The sequence below is a fragment of the Dryobates pubescens genome, chromosome 5, assembly GCF_014839835.1.
Source record: "Dryobates pubescens isolate bDryPub1 chromosome 5, bDryPub1.pri, whole genome shotgun sequence".
Taxonomy (NCBI): Eukaryota; Metazoa; Chordata; class Aves; order Piciformes; family Picidae; genus Dryobates; species Dryobates pubescens.
Genome location: NC_071616.1, coordinates 23,974,204 through 23,987,262, shown reverse-complemented (window position 1 = coordinate 23,987,262; position 13,059 = coordinate 23,974,204).

The following is a 13,059-nucleotide window of genomic DNA, read 5'->3' as shown; positions in this document are numbered from 1 at the left end:
TTCAGTCTGTTTTCCATGCGGGGTCTGGCTGCACATCACAAGATAAATTTTTTGTGACAACCTTCTGTAGCAGGTTGTTTTCCTGGAGTAGCTGGAGCTTTGGAGGACACTGTCAAAATTTCTTCAGGATGTGACTGTTTTGATTGTAAATAAGTTGTTTTGTAGGCAGACCCCAAGGGCCACTTGCCTGGGTGGCTCTATCTCAGCTTGGTTTGTTTTTTGTATACTAATTATTCCTCTGAGATTCAGTTTGTGATTTCTGTTCAGCTGTTGAGGTGTCTCAGTTGTTAAGACAAAGTAACGTGTCACTTAAGTAAATTAGTATGTGAACACTGTGTGTCCTGAAGTGTGTGGTTAATGCTTACAGAAGCCTTTGGAAGCCATGTGTTTGTGGCTGGAAGCTGGGCAGAGCATGTGTGCTGCTGTCTTAAATATTGCCTACTGTAGAAGCTGGGGAATAAACTGCGGACCCTAGAGGAGGAAGGGGCATGGGTGTGTCCTCTCATTTCTCACCATTCTCATTTCCTCTTCATTCCTTCCTAACACCCTTCTAAGAACATCTTTTGTGTGGGAAGCTTGGTGTAAATCTGGATTACTCTGACCATTCAAAGGTACTGAAATCTACTGCTAAAAAATCCATCTCTTATTCTGTGGTGAAGCCAATGGCAGGAAATGGTGAGGGGCTTGGAGGGATGGAAAGGAGGCATGAAGTGTAGGCTATGCTGTAAGTGCAGAGAACAGCTCAGAGCCCTGAGCTAACAGGATTTATTTCTGCAGGAAATGGTCTCTGGCCAGGGAGGGTAGACAGGTGGGTGCTTCAGTCCGGGCTGTGTGGCAGGGGTAGAAAGTCTTTCTTGACTAAGTCCCGGTAATGAGGCAGCAAAGGGAATTAATCATTAGCAGAGCCGAGTGACAGATGTGCTGCATTCTTTATTGCTGTGAAACTTTGAGTTTGGTTGTCTTTCTCCACAAACTCTTTCTCAACAGCCCATCTTCAAGGCAGGAGTGCCAGGTGGCACCTCCAGCCTATATTCTGCCAGTCAGTAAAGCTGTGAGAAGGAGAGGATGGGGAAGTGTCCCAGTGGCTCTGAGAAGTGATTGATTTTGTCAGATGACAACCCAAGCAATACCTAGTCCAAAGGATTTGGAACTGCTTGAATAAGTTATGAATCACAAATTATTTATTTGGGGATTCTCTCTTGAAGACTAGATGAGTATAATTTGAAGGGGAGACACAAGTGGTGCTGGGATGCATGAAGAACACCCTTGTCTAGTGATAAATGAGCGGGTGGGATGAATTCTTGTAGGGTTTGAAGGCCAGAAAGACCCACAGACATGTTTTGTATGGATTATCCTGTCACTTAGACTTCAATAGCCCTAAAATGTCTCAGAACCTGCTCGATGACCATTGCACCAAGACCCTGCTCAGATGCCCAGGCTGGCCATATTTGCAGCAATTCCATGCTTTCTCAGGGACTTCTCTAGGTCTTCTGGTGCTCGTCTCACATTCCCATCTCTCCAGGAATGGGTTTTAAACCTTCATCCGCCTTCCAATGTACTGTGGTAGTTCCCATGTGTTGAATGTCAGCTCAATCTCCCCAACTCTGCCAGGAGCAGAGGGTTCCTTCCACAAAGCAAGTCCACATTTGCTCATGTTGGCAGGACAGCAATGGGAGCAGATGTTGCATGTGGAGCACATGTTCAGCATTTGGTAATGGAGTGAAGACTGACCGTCCCAAGTCCAGCACTGCCAGGATTTAGCCCAATGGTCTCATCCAGCCTCCTGAGGCAAGTGGTGCTGGTTTTTCTGGGAGGTGATCTCCCGAGAGGACAAGCCTGCCCCAATTATCCTGTTCTGCCCTTTCCTCTCCCACATTCTTCAGCAGTTCCCATTGGGTAAGGAATTGCAATTTATTCATAATGCCTTCTGCTTGCTGTGACTGTTTCCACGGCTTTTATCATATCTCTGTGCCTCCAGAACATCAGCTCTGTCACACCTGTAATTTATTCTTGAGCTGTAACATAGCTCTTGGAAAGATGCCCAGGTTTGACTTCAAGCAACAATGAATTCACAAAATCCCTAAGCAAGTTGCTTCAATTGTCAGCTACCTTTGGTGCCTTAATTTGCCCAGCATCATCTTTTTTTTAAGTCCTACCTATTTGGAACGTCTCATTGCATCTCCTTCTGCTAGGTTAATGATTATTATCAAATGCATCTTCTCAACCTGGAACTTGAGGGGACAGCTACATCTTGGTGAGACACCACCTGGAGTACTGTGTCCAGTTCTGGAGCCCCTATTACAGGAAGGATCTGGATGTGCTGGAACATATCCAGAGAAGGGCCATGAGGATGAGCAGAAGGCTGGAGCCTATGAAGACAGACTGAAGGAGTTGGGGCTGAGAAGAAAAGGCTCTGAGGAGACCTTATTGTGGCCTTTCAATATCTTAAGGGGGCCTACAAGAAAGCTGGGGAGGGACTTTTTAGGGTGTCAGGTACTGACAGGACTAGGGCGAATGGAGTAAAACTAGAAGTGAATAGATTCAGATGGGATGTCAGGAAGAAGCTCTTCACTGTCAGGGTGGTGAAATACCAGAACAGGTTGCCCAGGGAGGTGGTAGAAGCCCCATCCCTGGAGTATTTTAAGGCTAGGCTGGATGTGGCTCTGGGCAACCTGATCTAGTGTGAGGTGTCCCTGCCCATGGCAGGGGGATTGGAACTAGATGATCCTTGAGGTCCCTTCCAACCCTAACAATTCTATGATCTCAGTCCTTTCTTTGGATAAATTGAGGTGTAAGAGTTTTCTGCCATTCTCCTGAAAAGGCAGACCTTACAGAACTGAAATGCCCTATATTCAAACCCCATGGTATTTGGCACTAGTAACACGTGTAGGTGAATCTCGCTTCCCCTTTGTCTCCTGGCATAAATTATGTGACGGGGACATTATCAAATAGGTTCCTGGCTTATTAGTTGCATTGAAGATGCTCTGGAGGCAGGGAACCTCTTTAACCTGACCCTGTTTCAGGGTTTCTGTTTCACAAACGGTAATTTCCTCTCTTTGCGTCTGTCTTCATGCACCAGCCACAACTTGCATGGGAGATAAATGTGTATGTGTGGCTGTGTTGCGTGTTTGAGGAACTCATATCCCAGCATGGTGGAGGATGCTGAGTGCAGAAAGTGATTAAATGTTTGTCTAGCAAGTAGAGCAGTGTGTTTAGCTGCCTGGAGGAAAAGCAGGCTTGTGGGACTTGAGCTAAGCTCATTTATTTTCTGATCCCTGAACTAATCTAACTGCAAAAATTAAATACAAAATGAGAGCAGTTCTGCAGTGTCTGCAACTGTTTCTAATTGGTAAAGAGCAGGCAAGAGGTCCCAGGTGTTAGGTCCTTGAGGGGAAAAAATAAAAAGTGGTTCCTATGGAAGCCTAGGGAGTACCCAAACCTTGAGGCAAAAGCAGGCAAGGAGCTGGATTTCAGCTCCTCTGGGAAGGGCATGGAAGCATCTCCAGCCCCCATATCCCTTCCTGAGGATACTGAGGGGCACTGTGGCCAATTGTGCCACCTCCCTCCCGCAGCGAGGAGCTTTCTAGATGTTGCCTTTAACTAAGAGGCACCGCTAACGGCTTTGTGTTCCCTGCAGTGCTCTTCCTCTCTCTGTTGTGTCAGGAGAGATGGGGAAATGGTTTGCTGCCAGCCAGCGCAGCAGTGCACCCAGGAGCCTCATTAGCATGCTGGGCAGGTCAGCTTCTGCATTTAACTTGTCTTCCTCCTCCTCCCCTGTTTATCTCTCATACCCACCTGTTGTGAGTTCAATCAAGAAAAAAAGAGAGATGAGGTTCTCCATATCCTGGAAGAGAGATCATGGACCCCCAGTCAGGGGCCCCAGAAGCAAATACTGAGCATTGCTGAGAATTAATTAAGAAGGAGCCCCTGGGCAGACTTGTTAGGAAGGAAATCCCAGCCCCACAGGGGGCCTAGCATCATGTTATGGACACTTGTCTGTGTGTAGTAACTCTGGTGATCAACAGCACAAAAACACATTGCTAAATTGCTCATAAATCTTGCTCTGACCATGGGGTCTGTTGGATTCCAGCTCCAGCCAAGTGCCATTGGTTGAAATGGAGAAAAGGGCAGCAGGATGCTCACTTCCACTTGGAGTGGCTGATGGTTCTGGGCTGAGCCTTCCTGAAGGTGACCTTCCCCCTACAGGAGACAGCATTCAAGCCTCCTGTCTGTCTGGAGGGGATTTCTTTGCACCTAAGTTGAGAGCATCTCTGGCATCTGAAATAATGGGAAATTTCTAGGATCTGTGGAAGAGGCCAAAGGAAGGATAAACACAACTATGGAAATTGCCCTCAGCTAAAGCAGTGCCAGCAGTGGTTGGTCAGGAGGAATGATGATGGAGAGACTCAGTTGTGACAAAGTGGGATTTATTGTAGGCAGCCTGCTGCTGTCTGTCAGTAACAGAGAAAAATTATGTTCTGCTCTGAGAAAGGAATCTGCAAACCCTGATTCAAAATGAGTAATAAGGGTAAATCAATTGGAGATGCACAGTGCTTGTTCTGGGAACAGCAGAGCAAGCAGCACAGTGTTTAGTTCAGATGGTGGTGTTAGATAAAAATCTGTATTTCATAGGAAGGCATTTCCTGGTATTTACTTAACTTTTAGAAATACTCTTGCTTTTGTAATCATGCTTAATTTTGGTGTTGCAACAGGATTATTGGAAAGAGAAATAACAGTGCAGATGCTGGGTTTGTTTTTGATCACTGTCCTCCTGTTTCCCCAGGCCTTGGGGTAATTAGGACCAAAGACCTGTCCAATTTACTATAGCCTGTAGGGCTAGGTATCTACATGCAGTATTCCTCACCTCTACTGCTGCCATGATGAGAGCCTCCTGCATGTGGTTTTGAGCTGTCCCTTTGGGGACATGCCCCTCCTACTGTGTGAGCCTCCAGGCCTCTACTTTCTTCAGGGAAAGCTTGGGTTCACTTCTTTCCCAAGCCTTCAGAATGTAATTTCTGTCCATGGCTCCCAAGACAATCCTGGAGGAAGTGTTGGAGTCCCCTTCTAGACATGCTGCTCTTGGGGCTGTGCAACCAGCAAGTGCTTGTGGGAGCACAGGAAACTTTCCCCAAGCAAGGCAACCTCTCGAAGTGCTGTATTGTAAGTGCCTTTTTATTGGCTTGCAGAAGTCGAGCCTTCCACTTTGGTTCTCCAGGAGCTGCTGTCAGCCCCTGGCTTGGCATCCTCTCCCACCACCCCTTGGCTTCAGTCACCAGCAGTACAGAAAGGAGATTTAAATGGCATGGAGAAGTTGCTCTTCCTTCTCCAAGCTTATGGGAAATGGATTAAAATGATTGTTGCTTTTTTTTCCCCTGTAGAACTGTAATTAAATGTCTCTTTCCTTAATGTCTCCTATGGTAATTTGAGACAACTTATTAAAGGCTCAGTGACTGCTGCTGCTGCACAGTGCTCTCGCCTCCTGTGCAGCACCCCGAGCAAGGTCAGGGTCTGCTGTGTGAGATGCTGCAGTGATACACAGTACGATGTGACTCTTGCTTTAATGACCTCCTTATCAGTAGGGAGCTGGGATCTGTGAACCCCCAAAGGTGGCCTTTAAAAAAAAAATTATTTTTAACATATCTTTTAGAGACGTTCCCTGACAATCAGAAATGAGAAGAATACCATATTTCTCTGTGATTGCTTTTAAAGAGGAAGGGTAAACTGCTGAAAATACTATACATGCCTTTGCCAATCCATGCTCAGGCACGCTGATGTGATGGACCCAAAGAGAAGCAGCTTTGTTCAGTGAAGTGGTGCTGCTCAACAGGAAATTTCCTGTATGAAAATCTACCCAAGTAAGGGCAGCAGCATGGAGATGAAGTATCAACATAAAGATTCAGTTGTGGAAAGAAAATATATTACAGCTCTCAGGAGAAAGTGAAAAGAAATCCAGCATGTTTTAACATGCATATGTTGCTAGGGCTTCCACCACCCAGTCAGACTTCCTCCCCTTTGAAGAAATAAAAAATTGCAGTGAATTAAAAATCAAACTGTCCCATGTGTATGACTTCATGTTACTAGGCTGGGTGTTTTTTAATGTTTACTTCATGCACTTACACTAATTGAAATGCTAGTTATATTGAATGAATCTTTACAAATGCCCTGGCCTCGCTACATCCCAGCAAATGTCACAGGAAAAGGACATTTAATTATAGTCTGCTTCAGGGAAAAAAGTAAATCAAGATTAAATTAATACTAATGTCTGTTTGAAAAATATAATGAATGATAGACTAGGTGAGGAAGCATGAACAATTGTCTGCAGCTTTGCAGGATACTGCTTTTGCAAATTCATGGAAAATTAAAACTCATTAACATCTTGAGTGCTTTGCAGAGGAGTTTCAGCAGAAGTTGCAGCTATTCCTCTGCCCTGCTGGAAGTGCCCTGGGTGGCTTGGCCTCTGCTGCAGGCTCTGGGTCGTGCCTGCCCTGGGTTTGGTTGGCTGGGGCCTTCTGGCTAACAGAGCTCCTGGTCAGGCCAAAGGTAGGTTGACTGCCATAGTGATGTCCTCGGCACGGAAGCCGCAGCTTAGTGGAGCTACAGAGAAGGTGAGTGCTGGGCTGGGAGTCAGCAGCTTGGGACAGCATCAGCAGGCTGGTATGGGAAGGGGGATGCAGGGGCCTTTAAACCCTGGCGAAAGGTGCAAGTTGTGTGTGGCTCCTAGCTATTAGGGACACAAATTTATTCCCTTCACAAACACTGAAGTAATAAAATGTACTGGAACAGTCAAACCAGAACGCCTGTCAGCTTTTGGATGAGTTTATACAGGAGCTGACGTGTAGCCAAAGTGGGAGGACTTTTACTGCCATTAGCAGATGTTGGTGGCTGCCACTCTAAAAATGAGCTCAGCTGTAAATCAGCTTTTCCACCTCTGCAAAATTGTTCTTTCTCTAGTTTGCACTGCACTCAGAACAGCATCAAATTCTTCTCCATCCTTCTCTTCCTCCTTCACCCTCTCTTGTCTCTGCCAAAGGCTAAAATCTCCCAGTTTTTAATCATGAATGTCCAGTCAAGCTTGCAGCAAACCGTGTAGGTTGCAGGGCTCTGGATGCAGAGGAGCTGCCAGTGATCTGCAGCAATGGCAGTGACTGCTCAGCTCCTCAGCAGTGCTGGCCTCTGTGGGACCAGCCCATTCCCCTGAGGGAGCTTGGTTATGGAGGTATGGCCACAGCATTGGGTGGAGATGTCCGTGTCTTGGCAACAGCTTCTTCACACACGGTATGTGTGGGTGGTGGTGATGGTTGTGGGGCAGGCAGTTGCCTGACTTGGGTAATAACTTCAACGCTTCTTAGTGTAAGAGACAAATGAAAAAACATTCCTGCCAGCTGAAGAAAGGCACTGTCTGCTTGTCTCTGGCTGCAGATGCTTACTGTTCCCAAAACTGCTCTGACTGGGGTGCTCTGAGACACTGGTTCTTGTACAGGCCTGGTCCACTCTACTGAACCCTTTGGAGGCACGATGAGGGTGGAGTTGCCCTTTAGCAGCCAGAGTAACACCTTGTTGTACATTTGGCTGATGGCTAGAACTGTAGGCATCGCTTGCCACAAAGTAGTTAAGCTGGAGATTCCAAATGGAGCCAAATGGCTTTGGGCTCAGAGGAGTTTCTTCACAATATTTTCTTTTTTGACTCCTAAAACACTTAAACTAGTGCCATGGTTTAGTTGATTAGATAAGGTTGGGTGATTGTTCAGACTTGATGATCTTGGAGGTCTCTTCCAACCTGATTCTGTGACTTCTGTGACTCAAGACGTGGTTCGTTACCTGTTGTTTCCATAGTTGTTATGCTATGACTGGCAGACAGACTTTTAGACAGGAGAGCACATGGGTACTGGCTTGTAATCTTTAATAATACTATTTTTGGATTCTAAGAACAATGATCCAAAATCAATATATATTTTCCCAGCATTAGCAGGCCTGTGCCAGCCTTGGCCTGTGAATCTGGCTTCCTTCAGTATGTTCAGAAACATTAGCTTAGGGACTCTTTTTTAATTCTCTCTCTTTTTCATTTTACTTTATATTTCGCTTTCTGCATTGCCTTCACCTACTGCTGGGAATTGGGCTTTCATTTTGTGTTGGGTTTTGTTTGTTTGTTTTTTTCGTTCTGCTTTTCTTTATTTTTTTTACCCGCTAGCTCCTCTCCTATGATACAAATTTTCATTCAGTAAGGTAAGATAAATCCCACTCTGTTTTCAGATGATGGTGGCTAACCAGATGTAGATACCTGTATTGTAAAGCCTCCCTTTTTATCTGATGGAGAAAAATACCCACTTCTGGGATATCATTTGTCTACTCTTAAGCTAGATCTCTAAACTAGCTGAGATGAACTGCATCCCAGAGGTGTTTGTTCTCTTACCTTAACCCAGGAGGGACTCTGAACAGGCAGTGCAGATGCAGGTTTCCATACTGAACATTCTGAAAGCTGGGGTAGATGAACTGAAATGCTGAAGCTTAAGATGTTTTCAGCCCTGGAATAAGAACTTGTTATTTGAAACACTCTAACATTTTGTTTTCCTCTGACATCTAGCTTGCTTCTATCTATGATAGAAACGATTTTCTTACCATGATAGCTGATTTCAACAGTGAGCACAATTGCATTTCTTTTTCAACCCTTTTAGTGAAACTCACTCACAGAAGTGTTCAGTTTATAAGAGACCTTCATGCTCATACTGGTGTTTCACTCACTGATCCTTGGCTTCTCGTGAAATCCCCAAGAGTGATTCCCTTCCTCGTTCTTGTACTGAGGCCCTCTGTTCCCTGTAGGGATGGACTTCTGAGGTTCCTTTCAGACTATGTTTCTATGGGTCCTCACCATGTTCTTGCAAATGCAGTAGCATTGCAGAAGCCCACACATACTTCCATGTTGGATGGAAAACCCTTTGTGCAAATATGCAAAGCTTTGCAAATGTTGTCTCAGGCCTTGCAATTCTGGCTCTGTATCTCCAGTCCCTTGGGCTGGTATTTCCTCACTCAGTTCACCATGGTTTTCTGACCAGGATTTGCAGTTTGTGAATCCTTACTGGGCCTTTTTACCAGGCTTCTTTCCACCTTTGTGTCTCTGATAGTCCTTACAATCTGGCCTTAAAACAGGAATTTTGCTAGGCTGTGGGTTTGATGTAAATCTCCCATCTCAGGCCTCAGAAACTTCTGTCTTTATATGAAAGTGGTATCCCTCCATTTTTTCCCCCTGTAAGACTGTAGTGGAGTTCTATTTGTTTTTTATTGCCTAATAATCAGCTCTTCCCACTTAGCTGTAGACTATTGAGCAAGGCTAATCTTTTTGACTGTGAAAAATCATATTTGTTTTAGAGCCATGCTTTGATTGTCTCCCTTTTGAGCATGTCCTCATAAAACCAATATCTTGCATGAGCCTTTTTTTGATGATATTTCTGGTGCTAGGCACCTTCCTGTCTCTGATTTTCCAAATACTAGCAGGCAAGAGACAAGTGTTACAATCCATTATTTAATTTCATAGCTCATTTCTCCTTTACCCCTGTCAGTTTCATCCACTTGGTGCCCTGTATTCTCAAAGCTCCATGGGTCAGTGCTTAACTTTCCTGAGATAAAAGCAAGAGATTACTTTTTTTTTTAAGGAAAAGTGGTGATTTTAGAAAGCCCTTTCACCCTGTTCTTGCCTAGAGCATGAAGCTTTGCGGCTGTAATCTATCATTGTTGCAAATCCTGTCTGCAAATCTAGTGTGGCTTTCCTCTGTCTGCTCCTAAACTGTGGCGTGAGACAAGCAATGGCAACGCTGTGCCTAGGAAAGAAAATAAGTCTGTGACACCCTCAGATATTCAGGTGCTTGAGAGGACCAGAAGATTGCTCTTGTCTCAAGAACATCAGACTCGATTCTGTTTCCAGAACTATGCGCACACTGTTTTGGCAAACCCTTTCTTACTTGGCCTACCAAAACCAACCTACCCTGCAGTAAACAATGTACCTTGCAATGCTATTATTTGGGTTACCTCCTAAATGATTTCTGTGAGCTGCTCTGATGGGAATACTATGATTTAAGCCTGCACCTGGATCCTCTATATGCAAAGTCTTGAAATGACAAATTAAGCTTTCAGAAACAGGCACAGTGTAATTCTAAAGCTGCTACAGAGTATTCTGTGTACATGCTGCTTCCCTGCCTGATCACCCATCGTGGCTTATGATACTGTTTCTTCCCCTCTCCTATTATGTGCAATGAAAAAATGGATTGTTCTGGGCATTTGAACAGATAGTTGCAGCCCTCCTAATCCCCGGGAAAGAGATACTGTCATATTTATTAGTCTGTCAATAAGGATGCCTGGAGAGGAATAAAAGGAGGAGTGAAAAATAGGCAGGGAAAACAAACAAACATATGGATGATATATATCCCTCACAAACTAGCAGATCAGAAGCAAAATGGCATGTCCATGGTTTAGAAATGGGCTGCTACAGTGAAAGCAAGAGGAGTATTATCCCCTAAACCCTCACAAAAATTGCAAATCAACATTTTCTGAGCTAGCCACTATAAAAGAGGCAGCTCTGCATTCCATCTCTCTAAATTAATTCGTACAAAAGCAAAAGAACCCAACCAATCCCAACCCACACATGCTAAAACCCTGACAAATATCCAGCCAGCTCCATTTCATGTTGCAGCTGAGATCATCGGTAATTTTGTCTGTAGAATGAGTTCATGCTACACTGTTATATTGATGTTTTTTTCTTGGGCTACAAATGTCCTGCAGCTCCTTTTTCCCCACTTTCCAGTAGTGGAGTGCTTCCCCTCGCTTCTGTGATTAATTGTTTCACATCCAAGAAAACAGAAGAGAAGGTGGCAGGTAAGGGGAAAACAGTGATTTCTTATGATGCTGAAGACAAGGTCATGGATGCCTCAGCAGCCAAGCGTTTCCTCACATTTGTTAGCAACAAATCTGAACTCATTGGTGGTTGTGTGTTGGATTAATGATGCGCCTCACAGAGCATTAGCAGCATGGGTAATGGGAGGGGTTTCCGGTGAGGATTTAATGAACAGAATTCTTACAATAAGCTGAATCTGAAGAATATCTGCTCAATGTTACATGGTGAAAGACTAGGAATGAAGGATATAGGTACTTCCAACCAAATTGCTGTGAATGCCATTTGATTTTGGGCAAAGACTGGAGGCAGAACAGATGATGTTGACATGAGATGCTGGTTTGGGAGGGGAAAGCTTCAGGTCTACACATAGTTGGAGAGAGGGACACATTGTGCTCATGTGCACCCATAAGGGACTTGTTGCTTTTTCATTGATGCTCAGGTATCCACAGTGCTCTGCTCCAGCAATCCAGCCAAAGACTGTCCTATGCTGCCATGGGCATCTGCCTGCAGTTTCCAAACCTAACCCTCACCCAGACAGTTCATGCCCTCTGAGACTGGTGGGGAAAAAGCAGTGGAAAGAAATGGAAGTGTAGATATTATGGCCCAGTTTTGGCAGGGGAGCTGGTGCTCCTTTCCTGAGGAAAAAGTACAGCTTAGTTCAGTGCTGGGGGCTGCAAATGCCAGAGGCTGGAGCCAGCTGGCTTTGGTGGGAGCTAAGGGAGGGTTCATGACCCAGGAAAGAGGAGGAAAAAAAGAAAAAACAAACAGCAGAAGAAGGTAAAGAAGGAAAGAAGTAAGACAAGTTTAAAAAGACAGAACAGAGAGCAAAGCAGAAGGAAGGTCCTCTCTCTCACCTCTCTGCTGTCCCCTCTGGTAACAACTCTTTCCTCTGGCTGCATGGTTGCCCTGCATGACTGGGCTTGTGCCACAGGTGCCAGGGTAGACATGACTGCCAGGCTGTCTTTGCTTGGCAGTGACATTTGAGTGTAGTTGGACACTTGAGCACACAGTGGTTTAGAGTGGTGAAACAGACAGTAAGAACATCACATGAGTTTGGCAAGATTTTTTGAGTCAAGTTGCAGCCCCAGCCTGGAGACCTTGCGGTTGGCAAGTTGCCAGCTCCTGGTGACAATGTGATGCTCAAAAGAGCATCTCATGCCCCAACAAGTGCAGAGCTCCAAGTCTAGCTCAGTAAATGGAGCTCTTGGAATTTGAACATCCCAAATTGAGATCCCCTGAGGCAGATAACCCATCACTGCTATCCGGAATGCCAGCCAGCTTCCTTTGCAAAGGAAGCCTGATGCAGGCTGCTACAAACAAGCCCAGCCAAGAGGCTTTCAGCTGTGACTTGTGATGTAGCATTGCTAACTGTTGTGAGCAAGAGTGACTTCATGACCTGGGTGGAGTGGTGGTTGCTTCATGGGGGAGAGTGGTGCACAGCAATCCACAGGTCCCAAGCACATCAGCGTCAGCCAGATGCAGCTTGATCTCTTGTACTAGCCCCTGGACAACTGGCAGTCCATGGGTAAGTCTCTTGCCAAACAGTGATCTACAGCTTATTGCAATGCATGCAGTAGACAGTGCTATTGGCTGGATTTGGCCTTCCCGGGGAATGCAAAATAGGCATTTTAAAGGAACTTCTCCCCTTGTTCATCCAGCACCTCCTCTGCATACAGAGAATAGGTGTACTTCTGCCTAAAGAACAGGTAGAGTTCTACAGGTACACATATAGCAGGAGTACCTACTCTAGTGAAGGAGTCCAGAACTGGGTCTCTAGTTTGTTTTATAAAAGCATAGTGTCAGTTTTACACCATAAAGCTAATTGTGCAAATAGCAAGTGCCCCTACTGCACCTGCAGTGGCACATAAGGTATTCTTTGCTTATTTGGGTTCTCCAGACATTGCCTGCAGTGGAAGAGAATGAAGACAGTAGGTAGGAAAGGAAAATCAGATTTTCATGATCTGTGAGTCTGAAATGCTTAACATGGATGCTGGGTTTCCCCCTCACTGTATTGACAAACAATTTTTGCTAAGCTGAGGGAGCTGGGGTTGCTTGGCCTGGAGAGGAGGTGGCTCAGGGGAGACCTTATTGCTCTCTACAACTACCTGAAGGGAGGTTGTAGCCAGGTGGGGGTTGGTCTCTTCTCCCAGGCAACCACCAACAGAACAAGAGGACAC